The sequence below is a fragment of the Euwallacea similis genome, chromosome 9, assembly GCF_039881205.1.
Source record: "Euwallacea similis isolate ESF13 chromosome 9, ESF131.1, whole genome shotgun sequence".
Taxonomy (NCBI): Eukaryota; Metazoa; Arthropoda; class Insecta; order Coleoptera; family Curculionidae; genus Euwallacea; species Euwallacea similis.
In genome coordinates this window covers 4,554,858-4,573,528 of record NC_089617.1, presented here as the reverse complement: position 1 = coordinate 4,573,528, position 18,671 = coordinate 4,554,858, and the positions used below count along the sequence as shown (strand labels likewise).

Below are 18,671 nucleotides of genomic sequence, written 5' to 3'. Positions count from 1 at the left end.
TTTCAGGGAATTAATTGCGAGTATATGCTCTTAAACTTACAACTATTCTTTATCAATTCTTTGGCAGATACAGTTCTTTAAGTATAAGACTAAATATGGATTATGGAAGTTTCAAAACATAAAAAAATTAATATCTCTCAAGTGCTGGTAACCACACAAATCTGATTTACATCAGTTCCTGCCGCAATTTAGTGAATTCGTTTTGTAAAATTTAGGCCTCCTCAATTCTAATCTAATGCCAGCTGAAAATTTCCAAATGCAAGACTGCATCAACCTATAGAGCGATAAGGAAAAAGAATGTTATAATTATGAAAAAGTACAAATTATTAACTACGAAATTCAGTCAGCTGCGGCGTTGAGGTTTATATTAATTTATGGAGCAACTTAATGAGTATCTTCTCCGCATCTTACTGCTCTGTCTTATGAACCTTCTGGCAATCGCAATTCCTCAATTTCAAGACTTCAATAATATAGATTTTGTAATTCCTAAGGGAAAATTTCATAACTGTCAAATGGAACCAGGCACACACATCTGGTATGATCTACCTTTTGTAGCGATTCAATGGATAATTCCTCTAAGTTTTAGAGGTCGTCAATATAGAGTTTCTTCGAATTACAAATTTTCAAACACATGTCAGTATCATTCTATAGAATCCGTATCGTTCTTCATATTAGTTGTATAATTTTTGGAAAAAAATAATAATTAATATTTCTGAAATAAGGTCAGTTATACCCATCGGTATTACACTCAACGATAGTAATTCAATGAGTATTTGCTCTAAAAATTAAAGCTCTGTCCTTCAATGTCCTGGTGGCTGTTTCTTTCCAAATCAAATATTACTTTAAATTAAGAAGCGATGAGGGTCAAGAGTTTTAAAATTATAGAAAAATGTGGCGATACTATTTGCATAAGGTTCTAAAGCTGCTATTCAGAAATATAGCTCTGCTCCAACAGTTATATTGAGGATACGAATTTCAAACTTTCGACACAAGACAAGAGTGTTGGTGTTTGGTGAGGGCTAAGTTTGGTGTTTGGTCAGTAAATTTTTGAGGTTTTCCAGTAAAGCGTAAGGTGGATATGATTCTATTCTTTTAGGCATGTTTATCGAAGTTTCGGGTCATATAATTAGAAATAACCACCATCATCCAAAATCGAAATTCGACTCTTGGGGCCTTCGAATGCAATTTTTATGATCCAATCGAAATTCCTGTCGCGTCTCTCCTCCATATCCTCGTACCGAAGAAGAGATCAGTATCATCCACCTGGGGAATTACGTTTTCTCGTCTATTTCACCTGCAGATGCTGTTTCCTTATTACACGGCGGGTCTGGAAAAAAGAAAAACAGCAACGAAGGAAAGACATTCGACGGGATGCGGCGGGACTATTGGCGGAGGGCTGCGCTTGCGACCGCACTCCGGGATTATAAAACGTCTTGAAACGGTTTTGCAGGGTCGCACTCGTGTTTTCATTATTTCCGGATCCAGGGGGCTTTAAGTGGGATATGTGAGTATAGGGATTGAGGCTTGTGTAGGGTTTTGAGGGGCTTAGAGGGAGGAATTTTAGAGGTCTCAGAAAAGAGCAGAAAATTGAAGTAGTTATGGATAAAACCAGAAATACTCGGATCTTTTAATTTGATATGTTCGAAAATATTTCCTGAGTCATTTCAGTACATTTACATATTGTACATTGCGTATAGTTCTCAAGATATTAATTAGTTTCTACAAGAAATGTACGGATTATCATGCTTCTGAGCAAACTTCACAATGTCTAAAATGACCAGACTTACAATAGACTTTTTCTTAAATAAATTTGAAAAGATTTCTCAAGTTCCCTTAGTATTCTCAACTCTGTTTTAGTTCTCAATAAGATAAATCTCAAAGACCCTCTCTCAATAATCTGAACGATGCCTGAAATACGATACGATTTTTTAAAATATTAGGGCAAGATATTAAATTTTCGAATGAAAAATGACCTTTCTGTCTTGTTCTCAGTATAGATTCACTGCTCTATCTAATTACAGAAATTCAGAGGCAATTTCTTAAGGTATCGGGTAAATTTGAGAAACGTGAAGATGAAGTTAATAGATATGAAATGTCCAGTTTCTGAAAAATAGGAGAAAAACCTTCTTAATATATATTCTAGCGTATCATTAATAAGGATTTCTTGAATTTTCAATTAGGAGAAAATCTGTTTCTCTAGACTTCGACCAAAATTTAACGATCATTCATATGCAAATGATTATTCATATATATTTACGTCTCTTACAATCTCCGTTGATGTAGGCTTAATTTCTCAAGAAACAACCTAACCATTTCTCAAGGCATTCAGTAAAATGAAATGTTTCTGCAGACCCAGGATCTACGTAGATTATCACATACCTACGTGGAGAAGCTTGTAGTTACACTTAAAGTGTGATTTCACTTAAATCTACCGTGGTTTCTCAGCAAGGACAAGAACTATTTTTTCAGATATATAATGAGATTTGACGACATTTCAGAGTCAAAATTGAATCTACTAACCTGAATTAACATGGATTCGCATTTGTACCTATAGAAGTTTAAACTGCAATTCTCTGTTAAAGCTCAACGTTCAACTTAGTTTCTCAACGAATAGAAACAACTATTTATCAAGATATTAAAGGAAATTAGGAGATTTTGCGGATCTAAAATCAATGTGGATTATCATATGACAATTGAAGAAACTCGCTTAATTTTTGCACTGAACCCAACTAAGCTATTTCTTTACACATCCTGTGAGATTTGACGACATTTGGGTCTATTTAGGTAAAATCTTAAGTATCACATAATTTCTCAATAGTTAGGAGAACTATTTATCAAGACTTCGAAGGAAACTATACGACTCTTTTGATCTGAAACATGCAACAATATAAACTTTTAGTGTCGCCATTTTTCAATAATTAAAGGAATTATTTCTCACAGTATTGAATGAAAGTAAGAGGTTTCGCAGACTAAAAATAATGTCGTTAATGGTATATCCAGAATTTTTTGGATCAAGAACTCTTATTGTAATTTCAGAATATTCCCAGATAGGAAACCTTTCCTTCTCTAAAATACTAGAACCTCGACTCGAAATCTAAGACCAACCTGGTCTAGTCGAAGCCATTGGACATTAAAGCATACTCCAGAGGAATATTCTAAGCTAAGAAGTAGTGCAGACCTCCAACTATTGAAACCTGGCCCGTCCAGCTTGGTTTAACAATTGAAACATGTTTAATCATTTTTCGAGCATACTGAAATCATCCAGACGCCTGAATATTACAAATCCAATTTCTTCAGTTTGGTCTAGGCCGAGTGCATAATACGGCCACCATAAACCGACCCCATCCAGGAGCCCGTCAATAATTCTTTTCTTATCCAGGTTACGAACTGTTTACGGGCCCGTAAACCGGCATCAATTGTTTACTTCTGGATAGTAGTTTCGATTCGGCTGTCTGTCTGGCCAACTGCGCCCTCCTGGATATGTTTAATTCAATCCTTTTGGCTAAGATGGCGGGCCTGGAAAAAGGAAAAAGAAGCGCGGCAGGTGGGGCCCGACCCGCGGATATCGGAGTATTGGCCGTGTCACAGCCAATGCCTGGAGGGGGCAGGATTTCTTAGCTGGATTAGTTTGCAAAAGACAGGGACGGACTTCGGGTCCCAATCCAGAAAACCTGGACGGGTAACTCAATTCAGGGTTTACTAAAAGTCTCTATTAACACTACCCCATCTAGCGATGAAGCTGTTGGCACCCATCACTGTAGTACGGGGAGCTGGCGCCTTGTTTGATCGGAGATAATATATCAGAAGGGGGCACCACTTACTGTGAAATCTACTACAAAAAATAATAGGTTGGGGAGGTTCTTTCTGGTAGTAGCTGAGAGCCAATTCATAAATTAGAGTCATTTTGGGACCGAAAGATGGCGCTTCGTTTGATCGGTGGCAAGTTGTTACAAGATGGCGCTGCTCTTTACGAAATCTTCTTGGAAAAATAAAAAGTTCTAGCACTTTTTCACTCTCTTGGGTAAATTCTCCTAAAATTTCAGTTATTTTCCGCAGTTTGCAGGGGTCATGGTGTGAAAGCTCACATCATTTATTCACACTCTATTAACTGGCGCGTAGATATCATAATGAAATTGTAAATCTTTAATCTCGTTTGTCATGTGGGATGTTAACAGGAGCTTTAGCTTTAGGTCGGAGCTTCAGTGTTAAGTTTTGCGGCAGTTTGAGTGCAAAACTATCACTAAAAAGGCGGTTTGTTGAGGTCTAAATAGCAATAATTTAAAAGAGGTGGTATTACCATGAAAAGTCGTTTTATTGTAATAATAACTACAAAGGAGATCAGGCTACGCTACTGGGCTTTAGCATAACATCCACTAGTCTTACATAACTGTGAAAACTATTAACTACATTTGATAAAAGCCAGGAACATACGGCGGGCTAATTCAGTGGTAAAGTAAACCGTTGTTATTACTCGAAAGTAAATCACCCTACGCTACTGAGCTTTCAAATAAAGTAGATTGTATTGTGTTTAAATTCCTCAAAATAGTTTGATAGAGGCCAGGAGCGTGCTGAAATATGGATCAATATGACAATTATAAGAGAAATCCAATTTTTCCAAAAACTAATTAGAAAACATCTGTAAAAGTTCGTTCCTCGAATGGAAATCGATCTGCTCCATATGAAATTAAAATTTCCAAAACAATTAATATTTTAACATTTCCTCTCTAAAATCAATCTGCGCCACTGAGCTTTGGAGCAAAGTAAGTCCTATCCATTCTGATTACCTACAAATATTATCTTAGTCTGAAAAAAACCAGGGACGTACAGGGGTCAGATTGTAAAAATGAAGAGAGGACCCGTGCTCAAAACCCCGCATTGAAAAAACTTATGTTCCATAGGCGTAGCTACGCAGGGGACTTATGAGGTGTTTTATATACCAAACTACCTATCTCTCAATCCTTTTTCTAATAACAAAAAAACTCTGACAGAGTCCAGAGATAGAAATCATATCGAATCGGCGCGATCGTTCGGGCGGGCCATTTCACCGCCAGATGGCACATAAATAGCAACGATACAGGGGCTGTCATCTGCAGGTCAATGTAGCAGGCCACTTGACCGACTCGAACCAGAGATTATTTTCGAAAGGGCTTTCCTTATTGCCCCATTATGACCGGCTAATTTCTGATATTATCGACATTTTTCGCTCCATCGGACAACGCTCCGATTAGATAAATACCCATTGAAAGTTGATAGTGCAATCTGATCGTGTGTACCTGCCAGAGGGGGTGGATTAATCCCTTCAGGAAGCGGCCAAACCGAGGGTGAAATAACCCCTATTATCGTCTCAAAGTCGACCATGGTAAGATAAGCGGATTGGTAATGGGAAATGGAATGATGGCTAGCGCCAGCTATTGATAGTTTGGTGATTTACTTACAGTGCCATCTGTTGACGCTCGGTAATATTTTTGATAATAACTCATTATTGGAGTTAAATAGTCCATACCTTGATTCATTTGTTGTCTTAATTTTGCTAAGGGTGCACCCCTGGTTCAAGACCAAGAAATTTGAAAATTTTTTCTAAGTTATTAGGATGGAATGGAACTAACATTGAACAAAAAATCAGAGACGTAATTACATAATTTGTAGCTTATTTTTGTTTTTCTTCTTTTCTCCTCTTTTATCTATGCTCGATTTCATTCTCTATATTTCTGCAACAATCAATTGCAGTCAGTGGAATATTTTCTATTCACTTGCCTCATTATCGCAGGACATAAACAAAATGAAATTTTGAAAGTTTTTCCTTTGAGGAAAAGTGTTGTACATCTCTGAATTTTCTCTCATTTGTAGCTCTATTTCCTCTCAGTTGTTGAGCAAATTCTCAGCTTTATTGGATATCAGTCAATGGCAGATCAGACTTTGCTCTGCAAAATTAGCGCATTTTACAATCCGGAAGATGTGTTCTAAACCTGTGTTCTACGATTCTGTGCTTATGGATTCTTCTAGTTCTACTTTTTCTAAGCGTTTGTATAATTAATGCACTTCGTTTGATTATTATAAACCAGTGATGCATAGGATTTTGATTCCCATTGTTAAAAGGTTCAGAGCAGTCAAACAGTATAGAGCAATAAACTGCAGAAAGAGGACAGAATAGCAGCAAAGAGGAAAAGCAAAAAGAAGAAACGAGAAAAGCAGAAATATAAGCCAAACGCTGCTAATTTTACTTCAGTTAAGAAACTAATCAAAACTCATAGAGATTTTCTTTTACCAGAGAACAAAAAAATAAGATGTAGATTTGCGTATATTAAGAGGCACAGAACAGAAAAAAGAAAGACTGAAATAAAAAACGAATAAGAAAAATTGAGAGTTAACCCAGTAAATGGATAAAAAAATGAAAAAAAGGAGATGCTTTATTCAGAAGTCTCAGAGGTCTGGTCGTTGCATCAGAGGCTATCATATGTGTTCTGGCACCTTCTAAAACGATTTAGAAAATCCTTGAGTTTTGATTATAAATCCATCGATACAGTACTCATTTTCAGCTAATTTCTTCTTAGAAATCGAATGCCAAAGTTAGTTGTGAAGTTAAAAATCCCTTAGCGGATATATTGAATATTTGTGTTATTAAACAAAACAATTATCATCTATATTTTTTTCTTATCTTTTAATTTACTCTTGGTTAGGTAATTCTGTTGATTGTATTGTTTAACTTGGTTTGGGGTTTTTCCCTGCTCTCATCTGTATTTTGCCTTAAATTATTTCATATTTTCCGATGTTAGTTGCTTATGAAGATAAAATTAGTTTTCATGACTATTTCGTTACGCATTTTCTGTAAATTAAGTTGTTAAGTTCTATTATTTTACTTCTGTCTGTTTTTCCTCATTTTTTACTGCTTCCTTAATTTTACTTAATTACTTAAATTTCTTCTTCATTTTTTTCGTTTCGCTTTATGATTTTTTCCTATTATTTTTCAACTTAGTTGTCCTTTTATTTTCGGTTCCTATTTCATCTTTATTTGAGGATTAAAAATTTTTTTTAGATTATATTTTTAATATGTGTCTCGACTGTTTTTCGAATTTAGTGATTTTAATTTTTATTTCTCCTAATAATATTTACTGGTATTTAAGTTTTAACACTTTTCACTAATGCAAAAATAATAGAGTACACAAATATCAGAAGACGCTTCAACGCTGTGATCGAGACCCCTAACGCCACGGCCTTTCTCACCGAGGATTCTATTGATTTGTGGAAATCAGGCAACATCAAAGATGTCCTTCTAATTCAGGGGATTTGCTGTAATGATACATTAGTCTGGGTAGGAGATCCCTTAAACCTGGGATAGATCCTTTTTAAAATGGAATTCCATGAAAGTTAAAACAGAGAGGATCAGAGAAGTTGGAAAAAAATTGTTGCTGTATACAGGATATTTACTCTGAGAACGGAGCTATTGACGATACAAGTGTTTATGAGGTTGGTCGATGAAGCTGTAAGGATAAGGTTTGAAAGCAATAACTTGCAACTCCTCTCATATGTGATATTTGTAAAGTTTGCTTTGCATTCGGTCAAGCTGCACTTGAATGTAACCCAACATCCTGTATATTTCTTTGTTTTTGATTACGATAATCATTGGACAAATTTGATCACAAAGTTCTTGGGAGTTTGTATGATGCCTCAAGGTTTTTCAGTCAAAAATTTGAAGGAGACTTTTTAGCGGATATTAAGTGATACCCTCACTTGATTGATGGTACTTTTCTCTTCCGTGACATGTTCTTTATAGCTACTGGCAATTACACTCGAACCCACCTTGTAGGTGTGAGGAAGATTGTAAGGATGTAGACTGATTTTGCCTCTATTGGACATCCTTATCCTTTCTGGAAAAATGTGGAGAATCCTGAAAATTTGAGTTACCTCCACATCGACCAACACCTGAATATGAAGACGAAGCCCTTTAACAAAAGGAGGCGGCTCTGGGAGTGGATTATTGAGAACGTGGGCGGAGGCCTGAATTTCAAAGCCCCAGAATTAATGTGATTTCAAATAAATCCATTTTTACTGATTTTTAAAGTTGATTTGTGCTACGTTTAATTGAATAATATTTAGATTTGATCTCTTAGTTGTCTTATTTTTAAGGTTCCTTCAGTCGAATTTACTACTGTTTGTCACTTTTGTCTTGTCTTTTTGGATTGAATACTGGTGACGTAATGCGGGTCCTTCCTGCTATATGTATAGGGTGTCCCAAAAATACACCAACCAACTTTAAGGGGTAATGGGAGACATCAATACAAACTTTTTTTCTTAAATAAACATATACTCACAAATGGGCTGTTTGAACAGAAAAAAGGCAACATGGTTTTGGTCATTATAATCCATTTTGTTCGTGGTATGCGTTGTTTTATCGATAAATAAACGATGATTTAGAGTAATTATTCAAAATGTTAACCATTTGCTTGAATACAAAGATTACACTGTCGGTTCATTTACTCGTGGATCCTATAGAATATTCTGGGGATAGCTTCTAGATATCTGCACCTGATCATTATTCTTGCTAAGAGATCTTCTTCATTACGGATAGTCGTTTCGTAGACCTAAGATTTGAGATATCCCCAAAGCAAAAAATCTAGGGTGTTTAGATCAGGAGAATGCGCGGGCCAGGTTACAGGACCTCCTCTTCCAATCTATTGGTGTATATCCATAAACTCTTTCAATGGGATCAATCCAAATTTTGATTTAAAAATCAACAAAATGAACGTTACTGTGCCAACTAAATAATCATAAAGTACAAATAATACCTATTATGGCCTTAAAATTGGCATCTTTGAAATGCTTAATTGTGATAAAGAATTGTTTATGTTTCCCAACAACAAATGTAGTTGAAACGAAAAATTTTCATTGAAAACAGTGTTGTCTAACTAAATCAAGAAATAATTTCGTTATTTGAAATAACTTCAAATATTTTATTTGCCCTATAACCCTAACGGCGTTTTTGCGGGCACAGGTTTATTAATGAAAAAAGTTTGTATTGATGTCTCCTACAACTCCTTAAAATTTGTAGATATATTATTGGGACATCCTGTATACTCCTTCGGAACTAAGCCGATAAACAGTCTTTCTATCAGGAAATGACCTCGCGGCAGTTTTGTCTGTCAGTTTATTTGTCATGACATTCTCAGGTCTATGATTTAACATGGAACATAAATCACGGTATTTCATCAGCCTTATCCTGCTCTAGGTAAAGCCCGCTGCAGGAGTTACACGGTCGAAGTGGCGTGAAACAAAGTTTGATGGCTCTAAATGGAGAGTTTTAAATCATATTGCGGTCTAAATTAAAAATCGCTCTTTATTTTAGCTCTTTGCCCCTGAAAGGGTGCAAAGTGTCTTGCAATGAGCGCAATAAATTCTAAACTTGCCAACAGAGCTCTAAGTCAAAACAGAGATATTATTTTTGCAGGAATAATTATTTCCCTTACATAATACCTTCGACTTGAATTAACAGTATCTAACAGAAGGTTCTAATTCCTTTAGGGTTCTCAATAGAAAGTAATTAATTTTCTTGGTCCTTAAAGTGCACTTCAGGGAATGAATTGGGTTCTAAATCCGTTTACTTGGACTGGTTGAAATAAAGCAGTAACTAAGAGGTTCTAAATCCTTTTGAGCTATATCTTAAAAATTACCAATTCTAATACTTATATAGATTCTTCTTACAAGTTCCATAGGTCTGGTGGCGACAACTTAAAGGAATTTACTAAAATCGATCTAAAGCTTTCTAAATCCTTAGCTCATCTAGAACCTAAAATTGCACATTATAAGTGAGTAATCAGGTCCCTACACTACAGTAAGGGGTTCTAAGCACCATTTGATTTAGAAATTGAAATTGCATAATATACATCAAGGGGAATTAAAGAGGGTTCTACATTTGTGGTTCTGATTAAAAAGTTCAAATCAATCAAAAATAATCGAAGATCTTGACATTTTAGTTCATTTGGTATTTATTTTTCATGTTGAGCTCACAAGCTTATGTGATGATCAAATTTTATTTTTGCACTTTTGAGTTCAAATTAAGATTGTTCAAGTGAAGCGAAAGGTTTCTAAATCCACAGCATTACAGATGGTTCCATTATTCTGTTCTTTCCCTAAAGTTACGATTTTATTAAAAAGACTGGCGCAGCATTTGGAATTATATGGAACAATGTTACATGAATATTTTTCTAATCGTCTACACCAATGAGTCTCGTTTTGCTTCGTTCATAGACGTAGTTTCAGGTTTTTTCCTGCAGAGAATTTCTCATAAATATTGGGGCAAAATTCCATAGTGAAAGAGAGGAAGAGAGATATATTAGAATTTCTCAGTGGGGAGGATGTAAGCCGCTGCAAGATCTTCTGTCGAAGGTTCTAGAATGTTTTAGAAAATTCGTCAGTTTTGACGATAGATCTATCGACAAGGTACTAATTTTCAGCTAATTTTTTCCAAGGAATCGAATGCCAGTGTTAGATTCTACATACCTTATCATTTGGTGAAAACTCTCATGATTGAGTTTATCAATATTTGCGTTGCTGAACGAAGTAATCGTCAAGAGATTGGCTAGAATGTTGCTTAATTACAAGCAAAGACTTTTAGTGTGTGTCTGGTTTAGAGGCTTAGACATTTGTATACTCCTGCATTGTTTTTAACGCCTACATATTTTGAATATGGAAGATTAATTGTTCAATTTTTTTCGTCCATACACGTGTGATTTCCCCGCAAATTAATAATGGAATATAATTAATGAGTACGTAGCTTAAGCGCCCTTTGTATATATATTTTTGCTGCCCAAATATTTTCAATTAAAAAGATTTGGTTATTTTTTCGTTTATACACGTGTAAATCCTCCACAAATTCACAAGGGAGTATACAGGGTTTGAAAAAAGTATTGAACACATTTGTAACTCTCATAAACCCGAAACTTTTTTAAAATGCTCAAACGCCTATAATTTTATTTAAAAAAATGCATTTAATGCATTATTGTCGATGTTCAAAATTTTCACCCCTATCCAATTACCCCTACAAGCTTTTTATTTTCGAGTGGAAAGGTACCCGTTGTGGTATATTAAATAAAAGGTTATTCAATAAGGGATACAACGATATGCTCAGAATTAAAATTGGATCTACAGTTTTCTTACAAAAAAAATAGAACAAAGTCCGTATCCTAAAGAGACGAAAAGTTTTAATCTTTATTTCTTAGATACACAATCCGTTCTTATTTCACTTTGAAAAATAATGAAAAAGTTACAATAAGATGTAGAAATCCAAAATCGTCTTCAATGTGAAGAATTTTTTAGATACAAAATATTTTGGTTTTGCTAGAACACCATCAATGTTCCGTCAGCTGTGGAAATGGGCTATTAAGGACGGGGGCCTCAATTTCGCAGCCTCACGATAGTACTGCGGTTTTAAATAAACCCGGAAATGCCATTCGTTAGAATCACAGTTGCAGGATTAAAATATTCGGGCAATAACCGTTAAAGTCTGTTGCGGTTCAGTAGTAACAGTTTGATGGCATCCAGAACCGGACGCGGATGACGTAAGGCGGGTCAGCGGCGCGTATTATCGGACATTCCTGACGCATTCTGCGAGCGTTCTACTGTGTCCCCTTCTGCTATGAGACACGTTAAGTATTTCCAGAAGTGAGGACATAGCAGGGTGCCATATCTTTTCGAAAGAGTTCTAGAAGATCCCACGAAATTCTCAGGTTTCGATAACAAAAAAATTCCTTTTTCCAAGAAATCGAATGACAATGCTAGTTTTGAGGTAGTTGGTTATTTGATCAAAATTTCCCTCGCGAATACGCCAAATATTTGTGCTGTTCAACGAAAAGATTATGATCTAGGCATTGTGTTGAATGTTGTTTAGTTACAGCAAAGCGGAAATTAAGTGTAGCTAATTTAGGTCATTTAACAAGCTGAGAGGCGTGAACATTTCTATCGATTGAAGGATTTGTTTCCACTATATTTTTAAATACATGTGGGTTTTAAACAATTTGATAGGCGGGTACAAATATTCTTGTATATCGCTGTTACACTGCTTGTACGATACCTTTAAGGCACATGCACTAAAACAGTGGGTACTACATTTACAATTTTCGATATTTTATTTATATAAGTGCTGGTACCCCAAAAAACACATTTTAGCAAGGAAATTGAAGTGTTTTAGAAGGATTTTTGGCCCATGAATCTCCGACAATAACCATTAAGCAGGGCACCCTGCTAGGAATCACTGGAACTAATTTAAACGACAAGCCTTTTGTCAAATTTCTCGAAATTTCATGCGACAAACTCTCGCTACATCTTTACACTTCAATATACCCAAAAACGTAGTTTTTCTCAAAAATGTATACAAAGTGACCCAACGAAAACTTTGCACCGCGATAATCAGAATTTAAAACAAAAATGTATAAAAACGCTCGAACCCGCCGATTTTTGATTCGAGAGGGATAATTTTTCATTGTATTTTTCAATTCTTCAACTTTAACCCCTGAACAGGGGTAACAGCTACCCCCAAAAATTTCTAATGGGAAGGGGTGTCGAGTGATTCCTCATTCTACAGGTAGTTGTGATCCTGATGGTCACCTCTATGTTGGAAATCACCGCCATTATCCCCGTTGATATGACAGCTTGTCAAAATCTGTGAGGAATTTATCGCAATAAGAGCTGCAGACTTCAAAATGAGGGTAGGAAGATCTTTAAAAGTGAGATATCACTGAATCGTTTGACGGAGATGAATTTTACCCCTCAAATTTAAAAGGATACGTTTCTTTACTAGCAACTTTTTCTTAAAAACGGTGGGTAAATGATAAAAAAGTGTTCACATTACTTTTCTGATTAATTTATTAAATGCTGAAAAAGATAGCCATTTATCTTCGTACAATAAAATAAATATTGCTCAAAGCGTTATCTGGTGTTACGTAAGATTTCTGGTGTAATTTAGAGGCATTTACGAGAACTCACCTCCCGCAAAACGATTCAATAATATCTCTCTTTTAAAGGTCTTCCTACAAATTCCCCATAGACTTTGACAAACTGTCATATCACCAGGGATAATGGCAGTGACTTTAAACTTGAAGGTTACAACGAAGGTACAACTACCTTTAAAACGAGGTATCACTCGACATCCTTCCCATTAAACATTTTGAGGGTAACTATCACCCCTGTTCAGGGGTTGAAGCTGCTCCCGAAATAATGCTATGCAGCGGTCCCGGCGGAGATCCAGGGTGAAAAAAAGAGAAGGGGTTCTAGTGGGTATTTGGCTATAGCCTGTCTGTGAGTCAGACACTGCCAGACCGAACAAGATCGTAGTATTAACGGTCTGGTGTGCGTAAAAGCATTTTCCCAACCTCTATAAAAACGGTGTTGCAAGATTTAAAATACAATCAAAAATTCTCCCCCTTGAATAAAAAATCGTTGTGTTCGAGTGTTTTTACACATTTTCATTTTAAATACTGAAAATCGAGGTGCAAAGTCTTCGTTGGGCCACCCTGTATGATTTTGAAGGTTCCAGTATCACGAGAATCATGAGAAGGAGTGAGAAATGCCACTGAGGACGCTATCATCAGTAGGCAACTCAATCCTCTAACACTTATAGTCACAGGATCCGAAGACTGCCTCTATGTCAGTGTTTTCACCCGTAGACTTCAGGGAAACGGTACCAAGCTCAGGCTTATCATGGTTCACTTTCATGCAGGCAGTTTTGTCTTTAGTTTCGGAACCCAGGAAATGTTAAAACCGGAATGTCTGTTAACTGAGGATATTGTGTTGGTGACTGTAACTTATCGACTGGAGATATTTGGTTTGTCTTCTCGTTTATTAATGATACTGATTTCATTGAATGCTCCTTAAGGGACCTTAAATCGTTAAGTGTAGTTGATGCATGTTTGGACACACCCGACAATGCAGGTCTGAAGGACCAAGTTCGAGTCTTATAATGGGTGCAAGAGAACATTAAAAGTTTGAATGGTGACTCCTCTCAGGTCACCATATTTGGTATTAGTGCCGGAGGAGCTTCAATTCAGTTCTTTGTGAGGAAAGTTCTTCGAGAGACATAATTTTGGTGTAATGGCTTTCTTTAGTTCATTTCTGCCTGAATGAAAGATCATCGAGCTATTGCTTAGAGTGGTTCAGTTCAGAATACCTGGGTCTGGAGTCAGAGGAATGCAGTATCTATGGTTAACAAATTGTATCCTTCGATTTCAATAGAATCATAGCCTTTGGAGGTTCTTAGGAGTTTTTTTGCAGAGCAGATTTTCAATGTGAGTTTGACTTTTCTCTTGGTAAGTATACATTTCCAAAATAAGTACATTCAGTGTTTTTAAGCTCTCTTTTTTCTTTTTCCGGAATTTTTACCTATATTTTAAATATAATATTCTTATATTCATGCGTCTTTTGGCACTTAGTCTCACCTTTCCTCCTAAGTTTTATTTTAGTTTTATTTAGTCAACCGAAAGCTTTCTTACTGTTATTTGGATTTTTCCCTTCGACCTTCATTCATTTTACATTCATTTTTATTCAGTTTTCATTAATTTTTTGCCACTTAGTAGTTCTATCTTTTTTCCGAAATTTTATGTTGGTTCCTCTTAGGTTCCTCCTTGACTATTAATCCTATTGTGATTATCAGTTTTTTCACGAAATATTTTTGAAAGATATTGGAGCACGAAACGTCAAAAGGTCCTTCGGCCCTATAATCGAAACTCCCAGTCCTACAGTTTTCCTTTCCGAAGACCCTATTGATTGTGGAAATCTGGAAACATCAACAAGGTCTTCCTAATCCAAGAAGGTTGTTCCAATGAGGAATTAATCCTGGCATATGATCATCCTAGACCTGTAGTAGATCCTCTTGTAAATGGAATTTAATGGAACTTAAAACGGAGAGGAACAAAAGAGGTAAAAAAAATTACTACTGTTATCAAAAGTTCTATTTTAACGATGAAATTATTGACGATGCGGGGACTTATCTGGTTGGTTGATGAGGTTTTGAGGACAAATTTTGAAAATAATTACTTGCAGCTGTTGTCAGATGTGTTGTTCATAGAGAGTGGCTTGCGCTCAATGAAGCTGCACTTGAAAGTGATCAAATACCCTGTATACTTTCATGTCTTCGATTATGACACTAATATGATCAATTACGTCATAGAGTACTTAGAAGTTGGTATTCATGAGTTTTTTTGATCAAAAATATTAAAGGGACGTTTCAGAGAACATGAAGGAATACCTTCAAGCTATTGATGGTACTTTCCTCTTCCCTAACATGCTCTTTATACCTCCCGATAAGTACACTCGAAGCAACCTTAGAGATGTGAGGAAGGTGGTGGGGATGTGGACTGATTTTGCTTCTACCGGAAATCCTCATCCCCTCTGGAAAACTGTGGAAGATCCTGATAAGCTGAAGTATTTCCATATCGACCAAAAGTTAAGCATGAGGACAAGGCCCTTTGAGAGGAGGAGGCGGCTCTGGGAGTATATTAATGAGGACGTGAGTTAAGGCGTCAATTTCACAAATTCGGAATTAGGGTGTTTTCAAATAAATATTTTTCTTAAACTCTATTCAGATCTGATTCTTTTCGTTGTTTCATTTGACTGGCGATTTCTGATTAACGAGGCAGCTCTGGGGGGAGCTCTTAGAGATGGAAGCCTCAATTTGACATCTTCAAGGAGATACTGCGATTTCAAATAAAACGGGAAATTATTCGCTGAAATCGCAGCTGCAGGATTAAGATATTCAGACGATAACCGTTAAAATCCGTTGCGGTGCAGCAGTAACAGTTTGATGGCATCCAGAACTGGAATGCGGGTGACGTAAGGCGGGTCAGCGACGCGCATTATCGGACATTCCTACCACATTCTTCGCATGCCTCACTCCTGCTATATGTATATTACCCCCTTCCTTCCCTCTCCATTCCCTCCCCGTCGAAGAAACCCGATTAAACACTCTTTTAGGAATCAGGAAAGGTTCTGGAGGTAGTTTTGTCTGCCAGTTTATTTGTCATGACATTCGCAGGTTTATGACGTAACGTGGAACATAAATCACGGTATTTCATCAACCTTATCCTGGTCTACATAAAGCCCGCTGCAGGAGTTACACGGTCGAAGTGGCGCGTAACAAAGTTTGATGGCTGCGTAGGGCTTTGGAAAATCTGCACGAGGTAGCGAACTTTCGCAAATAACTGTAATATGGGGCTCTAAATTAGAACTCATTTTAAATTCGTCAGTTTTCGCTCAGAAATGCTCTATAACAAATACGTTATGGGTTTTAAATCCGCCAACAGGGTACTGGGTCAAAACATTGCTCAGAATTAGTAAAGTTTATAGGGAGTTCTAAATCATTTTATATACCAAAATCAAGGTTTTTTTCCTAGTTAATCATCTCTGAATTGGTTAAATTTTCCTTCTTCTGAAATCAATAGCATGGATTTTAAAGAAGTCAACAAAGTCGTACACTCTAAGTTTTCAAGAAAGTTCTTATAGATCACACCTAAACTGTGTCGAATAAACAGTAGCTTATAGAGGGACTAAGTTATTCTGGGTTCTAAATTCAAAGTGCTGCCTTACTCAGAAACTAAATGAAAATTCTGTTTCAGGTTCCTCCTTTCAGATTATAACCTACTGCGAATCGGAGACCTTAATGCCAATGATTTTGGGACATAGCTGAAGGTTCTAAATCCGAGGCAACTTAGAATCCGAAATTCTACTTTATACAATAAATTAGGTCATCTTGGTTTTGACCAAATGCGTACTCTCGTCAATTGCGATCCGGGTGGTACAAGGGATTATGCAGATTTTGAAACACGGTGCACCTTGCGAGATTGTTGTTTTAGATTTAGAACCCTGAATTGGCTTAGAACCTTGGATACATAATCATCAGAGAAGTTCGCGACGTAAAATCGATAATTCAGGATTAATAAAATTAAAGAGGTTCTAAATTGTGGTTCTAATTAAAAAGTTTAAATGGAAGTAAAATCTAAAAAAATCTGCAAATGTGGGTTTACGTGAAATTCATTCTTCGTTGTGAACTGGCACTGTTAATTTTTCTTTCAGGGCACAATCAAGAGCTTTTAAAACAAGCTGCGATGCACCACAGAGTAAAAGTTCTCGGCACCGTTTGTGATTATTGCATGGTCTTGTGACGGGCCTAGTTTGTGGCAGTTCGGGTTCTAATTCTTGTTTGATGTTCGAGCGTCATAGAGGTGAATGAATATTAGGTTGTTCTGAAGTTAAATAAGATAGTTCCATGCAGTCGGGCCTCTCCGGAAACCCAGAAATCCACCATCAATAGATTTTTATACTTCCGACAGTGGCTTACTTTGGTTGGAGTTGAAGCACGTCATATGTCACCATTATTAGTTCGCCCGGGGATTTTTCAATAAATCTATCCGACTATATTTTACTGTTACAACTAAATGGTCCCCGTATTTCAGACTTCGGCAAAGGGAATTATTACTTTCTTGCTTTCCCGTTTGAGGGAAATGTATCGCCCCCGACTTTATGGCTTTTCCTTGTTTTTGACGTTGAAGTCCAGATCTTAAGACTCCGGGCGCGTTCCCGTTTTCTAGATCCTGGATGACAGGGCAGGTTTTCCAGGCTCAACCACTTTCCCGGCAAGTTTAAACGTGTCAATCAGTGACACCAATTTATGTCCGTTTCTTCCGTCCCCAGCTGGTGTTAAATTGCCCCCCGAATGAGAAATTGGGTTCGGCAGGGGCTGACGCGTGGACCTCGCTGAAATATTCGCAGTCGTTTAAATAAAACACACGAAACGAGCGTCCCTTTGGTCCGTTATGTGTAGATTACAACTACAAACAATTCATTTGCAACTAAAGCAAATTTCGGGACGTGCACGGTCCATATTCGTGTCATTTTGAAAAATCACCGCTCTCTGGCCGCTTGTTTGATGCTCTTTTTGCTACATTACGCCACCGGGTGGCTGTTCAAGCATTTATCACTTTGTGGCCCTTTTCATCGGTCATTCTGGACCTCGAGTATTGCTCTGAAGCTACGCCAATGCGACCGCACATCTATGTATATTTTATCAGCAAGAAAACTCCGGTTCTAAATTCGAAACGTTTGGGGTGGTTTAAAATGGTGGTGTTAGAAACGCCAGTACCGATTTCGAGCAATCTTGTGTGGGTTCTAAATCAGTGAGTGCTAGTAGAGTGTCCCGTGTTCGCCCGAAATAACATCAACTATGGTCCATCAAAATATTAAAGAAATTAGCCATAGTCATACAAAAAAAAGCAGCAAAAAATGTCTAAATGCCTGATCAACCATGCAGTGGTCCAATATATTGAGGATTTTCAAATGTCTTGTTAATCGTAAATTTCAACGTTCGTTTCGTATACAGCTTTCTTTAATAGAGGGCCCTAATAAATGCTTGTTTTTCCATTAGTACTTAATCAAGAATTTATTTAAGTGTCTATAGGTCTCCCAAGTAAAATCTATTTTTGCGCGTGCCTGATAGTTTCCGATTATTTCTAAACGTGAGTTATGTAGCCATCCGTAACATAACAGAGCCATCTGAAACATCACAGGTCCATTTGAAACATCACAGGGCCATCTGCACCTTCATGGGGTCATCTGCATTCCTTCGCATTTTGTCTCGTCCAAGTATTATCCCACATGTAGACACCTGGCGCCACGGACAACCTAAGCCCATA

At 36.9% G+C, this 18,671-nt stretch overlaps 2 protein-coding genes across 2 annotated transcripts in view; one reads left to right on the top strand and one right to left on the bottom strand.

The window, feature by feature from the left end:
* Positions 1–18,671, bottom strand: part of RpS12 (ribosomal protein S12) — a 274,064-nt gene that overhangs the window by 132,312 nt on the left and 123,081 nt on the right. The gene's annotated exons all lie outside the window — the stretch shown is intronic.
* The window catches only part of LOC136410749 (uncharacterized), a 93,445-nt gene that overhangs the window by 14,363 nt on the left and 60,411 nt on the right, over positions 1–18,671 (top strand). The window lies entirely within an intron of this gene.